General features: G+C 45.0%; 1 protein-coding gene and 1 non-coding gene across 2 annotated transcripts in view; both read right to left on the reverse strand.

The window, feature by feature from the left end:
* LOC141914101 (CUGBP Elav-like family member 4) overlaps nt 1–20,805 on the reverse strand; it is a 259,996-nt gene that overhangs the window by 223,921 nt on the left and 15,270 nt on the right. The gene's annotated exons all lie outside the window — the stretch shown is intronic.
* Trnag-ucc (transfer RNA glycine (anticodon UCC)) lies at nt 2,853–2,924 on the reverse strand. Its single transcript has one exon. It is a non-coding gene; the product is annotated as a tRNA-Gly (tRNA).

Here is a 20,805-nt window from a genome sequence, read left to right on the forward strand (position 1 = left end):
AATATGCATTCGGCATTATTAGGCAGTGGATAAATAAATAACCTTCAGAGAAAGAGTGAGAGATGTGATAGAGGGAAGGGAGGGAGAGGAGGACCGAACGACGTACGTAGAGTCACTGCAACAAAGACCCCGAAGAGATGTTTAATTACCCGAACACACTCTGACGTGGAGAACAGATGTTAAGTTTTGAATCCACTATATACAGAATTTAAGAATTTTATTTAACAATAGTAAAAATCTAAATTTAAAAGTTTTACCACCACGCCTAGCGATTGTCCTTAAATGGAGAGAGCCAGGGGGGTCGCGTCTTAATATGAGTTTTTCCTTGATAAAATGAACCTTCAACGTATTCCCCTTCAGGGGAAAAGTAATTGCGGATTACAAACTCTCAAAATCTCATTATAGTCAGGTTTATTCCGGAATAAGCAGATAGCGTATTGTGAACGAAACGAACGCAACGCCGGAATCGGTCGAGAATTCCGGAATCGGTCGAGACCACAACGAAACCTATCAAACTCTCAACGGCCAGTTCTATCAGGTTTACAGATTAAGCTATTCCGGATTAGGTATACAGAGCCTTCTGCGGTTGGTATACACGCTCCACTAGGCAATTACGGAATCTGTAGAGTCCATAACGAAACCTGTCGTGGGTTTCAGCATTCGGCGATTTTTTTCTTTTTTTTTTACGACGAATTCCGCCATCGTCGACGCTCGCTGACGTTCGCGCGGTTCGACATATCCCGACACAAATAGACTTAAGCTATATTCGCGTGGCTGGTAAAAAAATCAGGCCGTCTTCATTCGAACCGCGTGCGGCGGTGCAGGGCGGCGAGTACGGCGGTGTGTACGACCGCGATCGATCGAATTTAATTTAAACGCGTTTTCGTTCGTCTGTGCCGGGTGACTGGACGGCGCGAGAGAACAGCAGCGACGAGATTACTACCACGACCGTGGCGGTGGAAACAGAGTTCGATTCCTCGGTATTAACCCTTCGACCTCCCGTTCGTATATGACCGGTATAGGTGTCGCCGAATGAAGCGCGTATATTTCTGCATCTACGGTGGTTAATTAGATTAAAGGTTCTATTAAATAAAGAAAATTGCCTTGCTATTGTCAGATTGAGTCAGGTGGAACTTGAATTTAGCTCACATGCTTAAGCCACATGATGTTATTCTAGAAATTTTGTTAATGTCTATTCATCGAAAATGGATTTCATTTATTTTCGATTTTTTCTTTTAAATACATTTAATTGGACTTGGAGGGAAAATGTATGTTTTTGGAGGGCACGTAACTGGAGGGATAATGATTGAGGGATTTTGTGTGGAGGGAAAATGGCCGGAGGGAAAATGACAGTGAATCTTACTTATTCCCCTGACTATTCCCCCTAGATCTGCCAAAAATCTAATCAATTAACTACAGTCAAACATAATAAAACGGACTGAAACTATGCAATTTAACAGAAGATCTAGAAATCCCAACGAACTTCCCAGTCATTACCTCGATTTTGAAACTTGTTTTGTCAACATTCCCTGACTATTTACAAAAAAGAAAATTTCCTGACTTCATCTGATTTTCAGGTAAGTGCGGCCACCCTGAAGAACTGACGCACTGATTGGAAGTGTTTACCGTTGTCACCCGGCCGCACTTAACCGAAAAACACCGGCAGCCTATTTTTTAATTACATGGAAAAATTGTTCGAAATTTGTCTCCACGGCAACCGAGACGTCGCGTATTTAATTGAATTATTCGCGCTCGGTGAACTCGGGTTTTTTTTTTAGCGCGTGAGATGATGTCGGCGGCGTGGAGAAGAGCGTTTTGTTTTGTTGGGCGGTGTGACGGCGTGATCGGTGTCGGCAGAACCGGCGGGTTGGAGGTGCATGATGGAGATGGCATTGCCGGCGATGTAGATCTCTGAATGCACGCTGCAACACTTATTTCATATATTTGTAATTCATTTTGATTAAGAATGTCTCAAGTAAAGCGCTGAACACATGTGAAGTATGGACGATCGGTTTTTGAAAGTATGCTGATAAAATGTCTAATGTCTGGTGTTTGTAGTTCATTTTCAATTGAAAATGTCTCAGGTGAAGCACTGACCGCATGGGAAGTGTTGACGATCAGTTTTTGAAAGTGAGCTGGTGAAATGTCAAATGTCTGGTGTTTGTAGTGCATTTCAAATTGAAAACGTCTCGGACGAAGCACTGAACACAAGTGACGTTTGGACGATCAGTCGTTGAACGAATGCAGATAAAACATGAAGTAGGGACTACAGCGCTCTGATAAACAGGTATTATACACTGGTTCGGTCTGTGCCTGAATCTGTTCAGGCCCGTGTTCGGTGAATAAGATCTCCCATCAAAACACACCCACACTTATCGAATTACGCGCGCGTGTGTATTCGAAATCACAAACGCGCCGAGCGACCGAATACTAACAGACGTCGCCGTCATAACGACACCCGCGGGACTCACTCGCATCAATTAGGGGCTTCGTCGATTACAGCTTCGAAAATCATCGCGCATTTGAATTCTGCTTATCGACGCGCGTTTACGAATAACGAAATAGACGCCGAATATTCGCCGGCGAATGTCGTGGATCAAGCTGAGAGTCGAACTACGCGCGCACTCGGCCGGGATCGAAGCCGCGTCTATAAGAACGTATATTAGAAAGCAAGGCGATTAACAATGGAACAATACATCTAGTTCGGTAATTTTGACAAGTGGTTATACAGCTTGTCCTATACGGGTAACACGATCCGAGAACGTTCTCATTCTAACTACTAAACTTGTAGACCATAAAGACAAAAATATGGCTGACATTAGTTCAATAAAGAAAAAAAAATAATAAATTCGTGCGTTCGCCGGGAATCGAACCCGGATCCATTGCTTGGAAGGCAACGATGCTAACCTTTACACCACGAACGCCGCTTGTCTCGGCTCCGAATAGATAGGTCAAAACTAACAGACCGCGCGTACAATACGTGAAGCCTAGTATATCTATGTCTTCCGAGTAAAACTGATAGAAGTTGATGAAATATAAATGGGTAGAGAATACCATAGAAATAACTAAAAACATAATGATATGGTATTAGGATATGGCCGAAACGTCGGAGATGATCTACACTAGCCCGAGGAAACATTTTCGGACTTCTTATCATTTTTTCGTTAATATTGAGGGATCATCTACATAATTACCATCATAACATGGATATAGTGTTTTATCAATGGTTATTCATAATCAGTAATGCACATCTATTCGAAACTATAAATACAATTATGATAACGATAATGATAATCAGGCGATTAGCAATCGCAATAACCATGTCAATTTACTAAAGAAATGCTTCCCGAGGACCGAAAATGTTCATCGTTTCGACGAGTTCTTCGTATCATCGCGTTCGTATGAAACTGATTGTTTACTAGTGAACTTATGGCCGAGATGAACTAAAGTCATCGATAGACCGCGAAGTTCCGCTGCAGGTCGAACGGCGCTTTACGACGAAGCAACAGCGAAAACGAACGAAACCCCGAAATGTCAACGACGCGCTGACGATTGAAGAACAATGAAATAAACGCTCTTTCAAATTCGAACGAAAGGCGCCGTCGAGCTGCCGGAGAAGAAACTTAATTGGTATTTAGCTGCCAGTTGCAAAGATCAAGCGAAGCCGTAGAGTAAGGTGTGTTTCTAGTAAAAGTGAAATTTCGAAAAATAGAGAAGAGACATCAAACGACGCAGGGGATTCGCTGATTCAATCCGCGCGTTACGCGTACACCAGATCAAAACGAAGCTTAAAGCTGTCTGTCTTGATTATAATCATAACATATGTGCTTCTTGACTACAGATCTAGAGTTATTGATGCTGAGAGGCCAGTGTGTTCACCGATAACCTACCAGCTCCAGATATGTCGGGAGGGGGTCACCGAAAACCTATTGTAGATCTGTTCTATCTTGGGGAGAAAAGAGACTGGATTATGCCAGTTTTACAGCTGTGAGGAGAGAGGGTTAAACGAGAACCCATTGCGTCTGTTCTACTCGCTGCTCTCCCGCTACAGCTGTGAGGAGAGCGGGTTCACCGAGAACCTATTGCGTCTGTTCTACTCGCTGCCCTCTCGCTACAGCTCTGCGAGGAGCTGGCTCGCCAATAGCAAGAACTCCACCCAATTCCCAATGCACCCACCGCAGCACTAACGGCCACCGTACGTCCGAATAACATGTCACGTAACCGTCGAATTTTATATTTCGTACTAATTCTCAATAACACCTATTACGCGAGCTTTCATAATATATAGCTTGCGTAACACTTTGTCGTACATAGTATTTACGACAAAGTGTGACTGTTCTAAAAGTCGACAAACAAATGTCACAGCTGCGATTGAGTGGGAAGAACTATGGCCTCATTCTTCGAAACAAAACGTCCGCGCAATTTCTCACGACGAGTGATGATTCGCACTTTAAAAACAAGTATCTTGTTTGTTCAATTTCTTTACCTTGCTTCGTTTTTTATAGACGTTAAGAATTGTTACAAATAGCTGCTTTGCGACTATATTTAGCATTTGAGGTTTAATCGAGCCGGTGAATACATTAGCTTCCTAGGTGACCGTCATATTTGTTTTTGTGTGGAGGAAAAACGTTTCACTTTTTTCTTGTTTACTCAATAGCGACGCGCGTGCCTTTAAATACTATACTTATTTTTGAGATTAAGCCTATGATTATTAGATTTTATGACGTCGAAGGACGGGTCGTGCAATTATTACGTAAACATCGTTGATGTCGTCAACGAACACCGTCTCGCGCTGACAACGAGTTAAAAAAAAAAGATGACAGCAACGACTGCGACGTAGATAGCAGAAAGACCTCTGGATTTGTCGTTACTGTTACTAGGGCAATTTCTCCTGTCTACAGTGCTGTCCGGTTTAATGTCCGCCGTTTCTGAAATGCGCTGCTTATGAACACGGTCAAGCAGTTCGGCTCATTTATCGGGTTTAACGAAGATTCATCTTTTTCGAAGGCATTCAACCAGCTTTCGTAGCTAGCAGACAGCGTTGCGAGCACGGGTTAACGTTATCAAAATTAGCCCAATATATCAATCAAATTTGAACTGAATTCTTAGGCTCCCGAATTGCCACGTCATCACAGGACCCACCACATATACAATGAATTCATTTTTCTACTCCGCGATCGGTATATTCTTCGTTTATTCAATCATTAAAATAAAAGTTCATTCGATTTTCATTGAAACCTAGAAAAAATCGCCGCACGGACGACCGGGTAACTACTGCTAGCAAACCTGGCGGATCCTCGCCTGCCACGAGTGGAATCGTCGATTGCCACAGTAGCAGTCCGGCTCCCCGTTTCGAAATTCAGACCGACGCCACGAAGAAGCGCCCACGCGAACTACTCGTTTCTAAGCGATGACTGTATGCTCGCACGTTCGCCAACAGCTGAGGTAAAACCGGGGTATGAATCATCTATACATACATCGTGATGGACGATTCGAGTTATTGTCTTGTCCTTTCGCGAACAGGTGTCGACGTCGTTTTCCGTTACTAATAGTGCGGGAATGTTCGCCGGAACGAAGTGACGTGTGCAAGCTGCGTATCACGTCGGGAATTAAAAAAAAAGAAAAACATTAATAATATGCACGAATCGAAAAGTTAACACCGGAAATATTGACAAACTCTATTAGGGTGGCTCTAGGAGTCTTTAAAGTGGATGGACCTGAAAATTGGAATCGGCAGTCAATTTGATAGGGGCTCATTTGTCGATGCGGGGTTGCCAACGTGAAACATTCGTGGGGATTCTGGTGGCCCCACAGGTAATGTAGTACGAAAAGTGCCTTTCTGGGCCTCACCAGGAACGTTTTGGATTACTGCATCGTCTTTTGTTTTCTTTACAAAAAAAATCCAGATTTTTCTCGGGAGTACTTTTGAATTTTTGAAGGGGTTTGACCACTCGACCCAGTCCACGCCCTAAATCTGCGCGTGAACTCAATATTCCCGAAGAAGAGTTTTCCGATATAGTCGAAAAGTTGAATAAACAAACTACTGGCTCCTAGAAAATATTTCCGAATTTTCCTTCATTAGTGTGAATATAGCGAATATAGCGTTTCATCGATGGCTTTTAGGCGAATTTCTTCGAAGAATTGTTCACCGGACGATTCGCCTAGGATTGAATTCGGGAGACCATAAATTTGGCGCATTTAGGCCAATTCCCTTGCCGCCATGTCACGAGTTTTGCGTGTCGCAGATGCCTAAGACTTTGTTTATCGGTATTTATCGGGGTAACTGTTATTTTTTTTCAACTCAACGAAAAACCCGTTGCACCGGTCCAAACTAATACCAATTTCCAGCGTGCACATTCATATACACCACTAAGTATAATTGCCTTGTCTATAACAATGTAGATAGACCGGTAAAAAGAATTAATGTTAACTTAACCGCGTATCATAACACGTGCTTACACCCATAAGAAAAACCTGTCGGGTCATTTATAGACCCCATTACGCGTCGTCATCGGCAGACATTAGCTAACTTTTGAATCGGCGCCGTATCGAGAAAAATGCTACATCGTCGCGACAGGCGCTCGTTTATTTGCGACGCGTTCGCTTTTTTTTCCCACCGGATCTTACGGTCAGGATTAAAGGTTAAAGCGGTCTTCGGAGACGCATTAGAAACGTTGTTTCGTGTCATCAATAAATTATCGGTTTATTACGCGTATACGTTCGTACGTTAGTTGTATTTGTTTGTTTTTTTCTTGTTAGCGCTTACGCGCGGAGCGTAATGACACAAAGTCGTCGTCGCAACTATAAATCATCTTTTTCAACGCGGGCTTTTCCTGAACAGGTAACAATCGAGCGACGACGGGGACATATCACCGACACGGGACATAACGCGCATCTGGCGCAAACGCGTTCGTCACCAACAGTCGGCGATTTCTAAATAATTTACAAGCCGTCGCCGTCGACGACGTCGTTACAAACACGCCGGCATCAAACGACGCTATCGAATTTGACAGGTTATATAGCCGAGCGTTCGACTTCGACGCCGACATTTACACATCATAGCCCGATAACAGCGCGCGCGCCAACCCGCGCAAGCTTCCTTTAGATTTTTTCGTCGAATTCGTAAACGACTATTTCGACTACTCAAATTTCTCTTTTCTCCGCCGCCATCAAACGCGTTCGGAAAACGAAATAGAAAAAAAAAGACGACGACAACAACGGCAAACTCGAAGAAAGAAACGGCGTTAAGAAGCTACGTACACGCGTCGAGCGAAACTGAAACCTACATCAAAAGCTGAATTTAAAAAAAAAAGAAGCACGGAACAGATAAGATTCAACGCACTCGAGAACATGAAGGCAAATCGAAGTTTGATGAAAATAATCTTGGCATGTTGCGTCATTTTTGCCGCCGGTAAGTTGTTTGTGCAATTCTATTGTCAGCGTCGAGTTCGGTATGATTCGACGAAATCTTTTTGTTGACTTAGAAAAATACTAATACTTAACGATACGATAGAACCACCACGCCTAAACGTATAGAATATAGATAAAATTTGATAAATTAAAATTTCCTGACGATAGTCTTTGAAAATAGTCCTGAATGACGTGGCTTTTATGATTTTGATTTAGTGAATATGAATTTGTGTAGTGTGGGTTTTTGGTTTTATTAGACATACCAAACTACCTAATATCAGCTTCGTGGCCATTCTCTCAAGCCTGCAAGGGTTCAAATATATCGTCATAACATTTTATGAACGCTTTATTTCTCTTTTAGATATGATATTTGATCCAAATTTGAAAACCGTATCATTTCGTACATAGATTTTTCGTACTTTTTACCAAGCTTTACGTTTTTTTGCTGCATCTGATAACCGTTATCGTTTTATCAGACAATTATTTTGCATTATGTCCAGTATAATCATAACACTATTTGTGATTTACGTTGATAGCGGTAATAATTGAAATGACAATAATTTTCACTTTATGTGATTATTATATACACATACTTAATTGTAAGGCAAAACTTAAATTTAGTTGTGATTTGGATAGTACCCAGTCCAAGCAAGCATGTTGTACTTAGAAAAGTAAATAGGCCCAGAAGATACACAGGGTCCTCCTATATTAAAGCAATACGACCTGTGCTCGAACGGTATTCCCGATGTAACGGGCAACAATACGTTTCAAATATTTCTACGTCCTTCGCTTACAGTGCAAATCCACTCGGTAAGTGCCGAGTCCGAAGCGGCGAAGAAAGTCGAGCCAGTCGCCGCGCCCGATGCGGCGGCCAAACCGGCGGCGAAGAAAGACGAAGCCGACGCGAAGAAAGACGAAGCCGCCGCGAAGAAAGACGAAGCCAAACCCATAGTCGCCCCCGCGGTGGAGAATACGAAAGATTCCGACGGTGCGGAATCGAGCAAAGAAGAGAAAAAGTCGGCGGTTGTTGACACACCGATCACGGGCAGGTCCGAGTCGCCGGTCGCCGAAAAGAGCGCTCCAGTCGCCGCCGCGGCACCGGCCGCCGCTACCAAACCAGCCGCTAACAGTAAGTAAGATTTGTGTGGTGATTCAACGCCGAATAATTATGAAATTTTGCTAACACTGATGAAACACTTGTCAACGTAGGTAATACCATAGAAAGAGAAAATAACCCGAAATGGTTCCATAAGTAAATGAATTATTTTTAGCCATGAGTATTGCATAATATGCCGAAATTATGAAATATATCATCCGGAGCAAAGAGACTTATTAAAAGCAAAAAGATGCGATACAAACTCAGGCTAATATAGAAACTAATACTAAACTTAAGAAACTAAAGGGACAAGCATGGCTTCATTATGTCTCTCACCATATCATATAATATATCGTTATGGTAATCGTTTTATGAATTCGTTCTCAGGCATGCCGAAAATGAATCCGCAAGACCAAAACGCCTTCCAAAAGGGAATGCAAGGCGGATTCTTCGGAAACCCCATGTTGCAAAGCCTCATCGGAAACAAAGGCGGAGGAGCCGGCGGAATGATGGGCGGAAGAGGAATGGGCCGTTTCGGTGGCGGTAATGGCGGGGTGATGGGTAGACAAATGGCGCCCCAAATGCAAGGACAAATGGTACCGAACTACGGAGCAGCTAACGGTGGTGGTAATCGACTCTACGGACAACAAGCTTACAGACCGATGGGACACCAGCAAGGAGCCGCACAACAGGCCTACGGACCGATGGGAAACCACCAAGGAGCGGGACAACAGGCCTACATGCCGATGGGAAACCAACAAGGAGCCGGACAACAGGCCTACAGACCGATGGGACACCGGCTAGGAGCTGGACAACAGGCCTACCGACCGATGGGAATCCAACAAGGAGCAGGACAACAGGCCTACGGACCGATGGGAAACCAACAAGGAGCCGGCCAATACGGCTACGGACAAGCTCCGAATATGGGCCAAATGGGTGGTTACAACGGCAACAAGCCGTACGGAAGACAAGCCTACACACCGATGGCCAACCAAGGAGCCGGTCAATACGGATACAGACAAGCTCCCAATAGGGTCCAAATGCCGGTAGGTAGGCCGTATGTAGCCCGCGGACAGGGTTACGGGATGGGAAACCGAGGAGCTGGTCAATACGGACAAGCTCCTGTCAGAGTTCAAATGGCCGGTAATAATGCTCACAGAGGCATGGCGCCTAATTACGGACAAGGCCACCGAGGACAAGGAGCTGGCGGCGTTGCTCCGCAAGGTTACGCACCGGCTCGCAATCCCGCACAAACCGTAGAAGGACAAGCGCAAGGCGCTGCTGGAGGACAAGGGCAAGGAAAAGGACAAGGACAAGGACAAGGTAAAGGATTCGGCAACCAAGACGCTTTCAAGAAAGGCATGGAAGGCGGTTTCACGAATAACGGAATACTCAAAGGTCTGTTAGGAGGAGGCGGAGGCCAAGGAGGTATGGGCGGAGGCCAAGGAGGTATGGCGGGTGGAGGTCAAGGGCAAGGCGGAGCCAAAGGATTCGGAAACCAAAACGCGTTCAATAAAGGCATGCAAGGAGGATTTAAGAACAACGGCATACTTCAAAGTTTACTAGGAGGCGGCGGAGGTCAAGGAGGTATGGGAGGTCAAGGAGGCGGCCAGGGAGGTATGGGTGGAAATCAAGGTGGCGGATTATTCGGAGGTAACAACGTGTTCGGTAAGAAGAGTCTATTCGGTAACAACGGCGGAGGGGGTGGTAGCTTGTTCAAAAATAAAGGCGGTGGGGGTGGCATGTTCGGAGGGAACAGCCTCTTCGGGTAGGGGAAAGAAAAACAACCAGCAATTGTAATTGCGCGTCGAATATGAAACTTCACGTAATCGTTAAAATGTTAGTATTTAGAAGGTATCAAAATAAATGACTAGTTGCTAGAATTGGACGATTTTTGTCTTTTTTGTTACTGATGAATTGTATTTTCTGTCTGGGTAACATCGCTAATGAGCGTCGAGAAAGGAGTCATATTTCCACGGCTAGTTTGCTTTGATTACAGTAGAGGCCATTCATGAGACCATCTTAGTTATCAGGTAGACAATCCGTGACCTGAGGCAAGTCATCAAAAGATTTCTTAAAGATTTTAAAGACGTTTATGACAGAAGTCCCGACCGGGTCGGTGGCAACAGGTCAGTTAACGAAAGATTATTTAGACTATTCAGTTTTAGGAGCAGCCAAAGACCAGCTTAATTCCGAAGACATACTAACGACTTAAGATTTGCGCACTGTCTTATGATTTTTGACACCTTGACTTCTTTAGTCCCGGCCGAACACCGGGGATAGACACGTTTCGGGGTCATTTCGGGCACATTTCTCCGGTTCTTAGATGACATTCGACTCGCAGTTCATCGAAAATGAACCGATTTCAACTCAAGAGTTTAACTCGAACTAACATCATGGTGGAACCGGATCCAGAGTTTCGAATTGAACCGACTTAGCTCTTACAACGAGTTAGCTCTTTAGAATCATCAAATTAAAAAAAGAACAGCTTCTCGCGATTAACATCAGTATTGTAAATGATTCATCGCTTTTGCGAAACGATATGGCGAACATATAAAAGTTGGAAAAGCGCGCGCGAGACCTTTGCATAGTCGCTGCGACAGTTGAGTCAGTCGACTGGCCAGTGTTTTCCCCTGAGCGCGATGCCTTTTCGAAGTCGATCACTTTTAAGCAGAGAGCCGCGCAGTTTTAAAACGGGCGGATATTCGAAACACCTGCGCGGCGCTTCGAGTATTATATACTATATGGCAGGCAGGTTCACGCACACCTGCGCTTGACACTTACAGCGACGGTCGGAGAAGCATAAAACGAATATGTTCTTCGTTAAAAACAAATCGACGACCTGTGCGTTTGACACATGCCCGCGCAATTATTGCGATCGTTCACACTTCGAAACGTGCAGTTCGTGTACATTCGAACATGGCGTCGCGAAGAAAGGTAGATCTGTTTTATACAAAAGAGGTTACTAGCTCCTCGGCGGCTTATTCAAAGCTTCTTGCGACCTTCTTAGGCGAAACAAAAATATAATTCGCTTTAGAGGGTTCCACGTTCACCATTTAAGGTTGCAAATACATGCAGTTGAAACTATGTTATCGAGCGAAGACCCACCATAAAAATCTAAAACAACTGCTATAGTTTTCTTCCGCTAATGCCCGGTTAGCCGGAGTTGCTGAGTCAACGGGCTAATCAGGCCGTGACAGAAGTTCGCGATGCCCTCAGGCTCAAATGCGTGCCGAGGGAAGATGGAAATATAGTAGAATAGCCATTCACAAATGTGAAGAAGAGGTCATATGATAAAGAACAACTTGTACAAATTGTAAATTCTCCCTCTCCCTCCCTCTATCCCTCTCTCTCACCCTATCCCTCCCTCGTTCTCCCTTTGTTGCCATCTTTCTCCTTCTCTCTCCCGCACTCTCCCTCTCTCTCTCCATCCCTCTTCCTATCGCTTCCTCCCTGTCCCTCTCTCCCTCTCCTTTACTCTCCCTCTCCCTATCTGTCCCTCCTCTCTCTGTCTCCCTCTCTCTCCCCCTCTCTCTCTCTCTCCCTCTCTCTCTCTCTCTCTCCCTTCGTCTCTCATATCATATCAGCCGCTGTCGGCAGTACGTATAATTTCCGATTAGCCGATGAGATACAAAAAAACCAATCCGCCTAACGACATCACCGCCAGAGAAGAATGACGATGACAACGATGATGACGATTATACTTTGATGATATCCGGAAATAGTGGCGCGCTATCGGCATCAACTCGCGGGACTGTATCACGACGCGGTATGACGTGGACGCTGCATATTCTATACACATAACAGCCAGCTGTGGTGCGATCGCGCGGACACAATTTGGCCCGGGTCGTATTTGGCCGGTGCCTTTTTTTGTTTTAGAGAGAGCGTTCACACGTGAAATCATTCTGTTTCTGAAATGTTGTGGAAAGCCAGGTGATTTACTACCACAGTTAGCATTTTAACATTGACGCTTTATGATTAATGATCAAAAATGGGTCTAGGCCATCATTTTCGGTCGGACACGGACCCACTAGGCTTAATGCATCAACGGGAAAATGGCAAATTTTGGCGAATTTTATTTTCAGCGACTGTTACCGGTAAAATATCTCCAGAGACTACATTTGCAAATCAGAGGAGCTAAACAATCTTGAAAAAAACTATTCCCGACAACCCAGGTACGCTAACCACTTTTTAGAGACTGTCCATGAAAATCGGGTGACAGTAAACCACTTTTCGAAGACGGCTCCAGACAATCAGGGGGACAGTAAACCGATTTCAGAGACGGCAACTGGCAATCAGGCGCACCGGACATATCGACCGAGGACATCATGTTCCACCACAAACGCAGCCCTTTCCCTAACAATATAACCCTCCCCGGCAGTTATTCGTTCACGCAAAGAACGAAGATACAATACACGAGACCCGCGACGATTCAGCGAGTTCAGTTTTAGTAGGTTGTCTCGTGCAAACTCAAACACACTCTCGCTCACTCGGTATACGCGCTTACCCCGTTTACGACGAAGCAGCCAGCCAGTCAGTCAGCCATCACTCTCGGCTTATTACCGAGTCCGTGGGGAACGCTGATAAAAGACAATTGAATATCGTGTCAAGTCGAGGGAAAACCGGATTCATCAAAATTCCGAGACGACGACGACGACGACGGCGCGGAGAACTGCGGCAAAGATTACGTAGTTTTACTCGCTTATACTAGAGAGAGAGGGGGAAAGAGGGAGGAGAGAAATGACGATGAGGGAGAGAGGAAAGAGGAAGAGAGATATGACGATGAGAGTAAGGAGAGTAATAGAGGGGAATAAAACTATTCAAATCGGAACCACGTCAAAGTCGATGTGGCGATCGATGATTCCGCTCGTGGCAAGCGATGATCCGCCAGGTGCGCTAGTAGTAGTCACTCAGTCATCGGCGCGAGCAAATTCTCCTACCTTCCAATTAAAACCGAACGAACTTTTCTCATTAAATCAGTCGTTAAGAAAAACCGTTCCGATGACTGGGTAGTTCGTCTGGCTTCGTCTTTTTCACTATCCAAATCATTGGGACAAAATGGCGCAGTACTGGTGTACCAGATCATTTTCAAACCTCCAACGACGACTAGGACAATTATGTCGAAGATCGTAGATAAATTTCTTAAGATTGTCAAAATATCGCTCGACGCGAACATTAGCGCAGTTTAGTACCGCATCTCGGGGTTGCCAGTGCTGCTCATGAACGGGTTCTTCAACGACCGCGTACATTATCATAGAGACTCATCCGCAGTCGATGCCGCAAACAAAACGTCGCGGCGACATCGACAGAGCGAAGAAGACGAGTAGAGTTGATTTGTATTCCGCGACTGCGACGACGACTGCGGAACTATTAGTTCTCCGTGTCGTATAGTAGTACTCCACACCGCTATCGACTCGACGACACGACGTCGTTAGCAGACGACAAGCCAAGTAGTAAAAGGCCAACCGGGAACAGCGAGCTCGGTTTATTCGGTGCCGCAGTCAGCGCGTGTAACGTACCTGACAATACATCTCACGAGCTTCTTATAAAACCCGAACCGTACGAGCGTTATACAAAAACAAAATTTTTGATATTATTTTTAGTCTGAAATAACGGATTTTTTTTGCGATTCTAGAAATCGCTGTAGCCGAAAAATACATGGATATTTCGAGTGCAGCGGCTGATCCAGAGGGAATTGTGAGACTTGTATCCATCGAACATTTATTTAAAAAAATCACGACCCTCATAAGAAAGATGCAAGCCTACTTTAGAGACTATAGTGACCTAATTTTATCATTATCAGTTATTATTATATTAATTATTATTATCAATTATAATGATTTGAAGGGCGTTGACTCGCAAAGGTATCGAAGAGAAAACTTGATTCTATCGGAAAATACGAAAAAACTTAAATCTCGAGCTGAAGAATACATCAGTGATTCCAACACAAATAGATTTTATCTAAGGTTTGCAAAACTTGAAAATAAACGAGGCTATTGTGAGTTTTGCCTCACCGGTGCGGCGTCGGGCAATCTCTGAAGCGTAATTGCGTCGTACGCTTATTCACTGCATCAGCAGCAGCAGCAGCAGCAGCGGTTATAGAACGAACGCGGCTCCGAATCCGTCAGCAATTTGCCGAGAAATAATTGATTTCATCTTCACCGCGACTCCATGTTCATGAATATAAGCGAACGCGTTATCTCGCGAAGCGGTGAAAACTAGCGTTGGAGTGCGCGGTGGATAGATTGATGGAGTTCGGGTCGACTGACACACACACACCGGCAGCTCGGTGCCGTTGTGTATCACTGATCGGGAGCGATCATGAACCCATGCCAGGTCTAAAACTTATAAAGATCTACACAGAGTCTACTGATTTTCAAAAAATTCTTACTCAGTATTTGACACAACCTGGGGTAGAAATTTACCGGTCCCAACCCTCTACCGCAGTAAGAGACAAAGTCTATTGCATTTCAAGAAACTCTTACTCGGTATTTGACACCAACTCGGGTTAGAATTTTACCAGACTCAACTTTACCGCAGTTAAATACTGTCTCCTTCAAACTTTTACTCAGCATTTGTCCCCAAATCGGTTTAGGATTTTAACCGCCAAATGAATTACAAGAGTATAGGAAAATCTACACAATCTCAAACATTATAGTTTTCGTATATGCTACAATATTTTACAGTGTATAAATTCATATCTCACAAATTGATGTAGACCGTGCGATACTCTACTAGACAAACAGGGTTTTATAACCGAAGTCGTTATGAGATGAAGAACTAGTATCAATATCGACTCCGATGATATATTCTCTTCGCTAAACGATACTCTATATAACAGAGTCTATAACTCGACGGCGCAGTCGATTTAAAGCGCTCGTTGTCTACGATCTCACGCGCCGACCACGAGTGCATTTTACTCCGCTCTCTCCTCTCTTTCTTCTCTTTCTCTCCCTCACGCACACTCTACTGACACTCGAACGGACAAACAGTCTCGCGACGAGACACTTACTAATTGGCTATTAAACCTGCCTGTCTCTATATAACAGAATTCATATGAAGCTCGAACGCTGTAATTATAGACGCATAACGCTGTATTATGTATTTACGTCAGCGCATATGATATTATATAAACGACGTATAAGTCGTTTTCATGGCCACACGCACCGACTTTCGCGCGGGAGGTCGCCCTCGCTTGCGCACGAGATGCAATGATCGTGCAGTAGCTCGACGCTTAATCGTTCGTCAAGACAATCGAATATCGTGACGAAGTCGACGGAAGACCGGATTTGACGAAATCCCGAGGTGACCGGTGGAGAATTCTGCGGCTTAGATTACGCCTATAGTTAACCGCCTTCGGTAGGCGTGGTGGGTTTATGTAAGGAACGACAAATACAACAACAAAAAAATCAAACGAAATCTACCAATCAAATAAATAACAGGGTCAATCCCCATTTTAAGATCAACAGATTACGCCTGGAGAGTGGGGGATAACACGGGTCAAATAATGGGAACCTCCGACGCTACACTGGCAATCGAAGATTCCGCCTATGGCAACTGATGACCCACCAGGTTCGCCAGTAGTAACACTAGGTCTTCCGCCCGGAAGGTCCCCCTCGAACGCGAGATGGAATAATCGTATAATACAATACCTAATCGTTCAACGCCATGCGATTAACGGTCGGGCTTTACAGCATTGTATTCTCGATGATTCTGGACACTTAGACCCAGCGAATGTATTATTATGGGCCATATTTTCGCGCCCGGTACGGCCAGTGCGGGTTATACACTTCTGGTGTTAGATTCATTAAATTAACTATTATTAAGTATAGGTGCCACTTTGTAAACTATCCACACAAAAAAATTATCCAACCTTAAAACAACAGGGGCCAGTTGCGTTATAGTAAATCCCTAAGGCCCAAGATGTCCCCAGGTGCAAACACGACAATAGCAAACGCCATGGCTTAGATTTCAGACCAGTTTGAGGCCAACTAAGTTCTAACTCTACGGTTTGTCGTTGACTGTGGCGCGCGTTATAAATACGTCTCCGTCCGACGCATTATCTCACCAGTATCGTCTGTCCCCGTTCCGCCGCGCGGAGGTTCTCAGTTGTTTTCGTTAGATTACTCGATATCGTTCGACGACACGTTTCGGTGTTTATTTTCCATTCATTCTGTCGGGTTTTGTTGCCGCACCGCGAGCGCGAGTCAGAGACGTCGCTGTAGTTGGTCGCGATGGAGTCTGAGCCTTTGCCGTGCTGATGGTAGTGGTGGTCGTGTAAGTTAGAAACATGCGGGACAAGGGTAGGTGTACGGGACCGCGCCGAGCTAGTTTTTTTTGCGGGGTAGTTCTATTTCAAGAAAAGAGGGCACGTAACTACCGCAAAGAGAAGCGCTTTCCTATTTTCAAAAGGGTAGATCTTAAATTTGAACCCAGGTACCTCAGAATTTAATTGATCATGGATTATTTTCCATTGTCCAAAAAAAACTTGAAAAATTGCATCAAAATGTCGAAAGATGTTGACCAAAAATTTTTGACACAGATTTTTTGAAGGACATTTTGAAAATTTAAGGGGGTTCACACTCGAACCCCCCTTTCTCCTTGGGCAAGGACATGGGTTAAAGAGTCTGACTGAATGACTGAAAGCTGCTAAACCAGGAAACTAGTAACTGCCGAGACTGGAAAAAAAAATTCCCGAGTAAGAGAAGCCGTCCAGACTAGAGAGCGATCTCCTACGCCTCAGGGGACACCGTTCAGACTGGGACGTAATGATCGCCTACGCATTTGAAGACACCGCTCAGACTTGGAAAGTGGTCTTCTATCACGAGACACCAAGCATACTGGGAAAATTGTCTCCTACGCATTAGTAGATCCCGTTTACACGGGGAAAGTGGGCCCCCGCGCATCCGGCCATATCGTCCAGACTGGGAATGCGGAACAATCCTATACTGATTCTTCTAAACGATGAAGAAATATATTCCGAACATTTCAGATCTATCAAACTTCAGTGAATATTTAGACGGTAGTTAAGACGTGTCGAGTTTACATTCTCTCTGGTTTCGGCTGCTATCTAAGATATGCACCCGGGTCGGATACGGCGTTTATTCAAATCCCGGCCATGGGGGACAGGTCAACTTGTCGGCACCGGTCTGTTCGAGACGCGGCGCTGTCGAACTCTAATTACTATTACATGAATGGTAACCATATCATAACGCGGGTTAGGAAATTAGAGTTCGACAGCGCCCTTTTCACTTTGATAAACGGTGCTTTCCTTTAAACCGGTATTAAACCCCTGGCCTAAAACGCTAATCATATATCAGTCATCTCTACCTCGGGATACATAACATCCAGCAGCTGCTAGGAGCTCGGGAGTAATCTAACAGAACAGGTGAACACAGTAACTCCTGGGTCGAGAGAGGCGATGAGAGTGTCGCCCGAGGACACTACGGTAATGTATGGGGTTCGAACCCACGACCTGCCTTAACGGAGTCGAACACTCTAAAACCACCCGCCCTCACCCACTAGTTCAGTGACCAGTGACAACGTATCTAAAGAACAGTTCATCGTCCTGAATATGATGATGATAATAATGATACGAAGCCGACAAACACAACATCATAACATCGAGCATAGAATCATGTCATCTTCTTCCCAGAATCATCGTCATCTTCTTCCCCGTCTTCTCCGGCGCTCCTCTCTCTTCTCTCTCTCCCTATCTATCTATTCGTCTCTCTCTCTCTCTCTCTCTGACGATGGAAAGACGACTACATGCTCATTATCTGTAACCAGCCGGCGGCGGTTGAAGCTACTCCCTGTGTCGTGATGCTTCCATCCGACTGAGCGTGTAATGATTTGATAATCTTCGCATGCATATACGACGCTCGTCGTCGTCGTCGTCGTCGTCGTATGCCTACCTGCCTGCACGACTTACCATCCATGCAACCATCCATCGCCTGCCAGGGCTTGTCTCCTATCGTCATTCCACGGTTCGATTTCGCTGTACATGCGCGCTAACAGGATTGGGGGATGCCGCGCGCGCGCCGAAAAAAAGCCGTTTATCTGGTTTTCACGTTTTTTTATACGTTATCTTCAGCGGCTGGCATTGTGCGGGTTTCTGGTTCATTATCGGCGAACCGCGCGTACTTCGTGCTTTTTGAGATGTTACGCACGTGACTGACTGATTGCCAGTTGACTGACTGACTGACTGACTGCCTGCCTGCCTGCCTGACTGACTGACTGACTGCCTGCCTGCCTGACTGACTGACTGCCTGACTGACTGACTGACTGACTGACTGACTGACTGACTGACTGACTGACTGACTGACTGACTGACTGACTGACTGACTGACTGACTGACTGACTGACTAACAGCCAGCCGTAAGAGGCTCCCATTCAAAGATCCTACCTTCAGGATTCAAACATAATGAGCCCTTGCAATTGACAAAAGACACATTTTTCTAACACCGATGCTTTAGACAATTCACCAAAACGCCTTGAAAAATAACCATAAAATTAATAAAAGAAATTTTCATCCCGGTAAGCATTAAACACACTCTAACAACTTAACGACGAGTTTTCTTTTCCTATTCGTCAAGGTAGGCGTCATCATTCAGTTCTACCTTTAAGAATTTTTTTCTCTGGATTTCTTTTCGTCGGAAGCAAGCGTCGTCGTGTTTTTTTTATACGCGAGTAAGACGGCGGTGTCGTGTGTACCGTCGTGTACTCGAGGCACGGTTCGCCGAACCCGTCGTGTATTCGGCATTTTTTCTCTCCCCTCTCTCTCCCTCTCTCCCCTCTCTCTCTCTCTCCGCGCTTGGCTGTAGTTGTATATTACACGACCGTGTGTCTACCAGTCTATGGCGGTGTAGTCGTCAGCGCGGAGAGAGCAGTTCATTAAGTCGTACGGACGGTGCTGTCAGCGTTCATTAGCCGGTGCAGATTTCACGACGGACTCGACCGCGTTTTCGTTCTGTAGTCGACGACGGGAAAATCGAGCGAGCCGACGACTGCGCTCGTTGTTTTGCTTAGTCGATATTGCGAGCACAGGTGCGCGGTTCGCAGGTGCCATTCGATGGGTTTTGCGTGCGCACGGAAATCACCGATCCAGGTAGATTTAGGCATGAATAACGAGCGACATTCAGCATAGAACGACTGTCCGACTACTAGCGACCCCTGGTGGATCACCAACTGCCGCAGGAGGAATCGCGGTAGGAAATCAAGCACAGAATGACCGTTCGACTACCAGCGACCCTGGTGGGTCATCAATTGCCACAGCAGGAATCGGTGTATAATATACGTCAAGTACTGAAGGACTGTTCAACTACTAGCGACCCCTGGTGGATCACCAACTGCCGCAGGAGGAATCGTGGTAGGAAATTAAGCACAGAAGGACTGTTCGACTGCCAGCGACCCTGGTGGATCATCAATTGCCACAGTAGGAATAGGTGTATAATAGACGTCAAGTACAGAAGGACAGTTCAACTACTAGCGATCCTGGTGGATCATCAATTGCCACAGGCGGAATCGGTGTATAATGGACTTCAAGTACAGAAGGACTGCGCGAAAACTAGCGATCTTGGCGGATCATCAATTGCCACAGGAGGAATCGGGCTTGACTGGCACAGTTACATCTACCGTTCTAGTTCCCCGTGGATAATACGTAAACATATCAATGATGTAAATCACATTATATCAAAGATCAATGAGGTAATTTTTGGATTTGAATATATAGATAATTGAATTGAGTTGACCGGCAACCAGTCTAGAAGCCCCGATATAACGAAATATTGATGACGTAGTGCACATCCTTGCAATAATAAATATTTGAATTTACCAAAAATAAAATAGGAATTATGAAATATATCGATTACAAAATAAACGAAAAGGCCAATATCGATGACGTAGTGCACATCGGCACAAACAGAACCACTAAAATATCGCATAAAAAGTATCAATGTATATTGACATCATTGTAACAGTTTTCACTGTCAATGGCGCGGGTTGAGTCTACTATTGCCGCGGGAGGAATTCTTCGCCGAAAAGTACAAGACATCATCATTTCCTGCCCGAATCGCGAGCCTTTTTTCCTTCCTTCTTTTTTCGTTTCACCGCCGCAGAAACCGAGTAGTAATATCGTCGAGGAAGCGCGGCACGGATAGCGCGGAGAATATGTATATTTATCTCGTATACGTAGTGCGCAGTCGGGCGAACTCGTTCACTGGCGGAACCGATTCTCATACACGACGCAATGTAAACGTTGTCGACGGATGTCAGGAGAGCTACCAGAGTAAACACGCTAC

This window comes from Tubulanus polymorphus, chromosome 12 (genome assembly GCF_964204645.1).
Source record: "Tubulanus polymorphus chromosome 12, tnTubPoly1.2, whole genome shotgun sequence".
Taxonomy (NCBI): domain Eukaryota; kingdom Metazoa; phylum Nemertea; class Palaeonemertea; order Tubulaniformes; family Tubulanidae; genus Tubulanus; species Tubulanus polymorphus.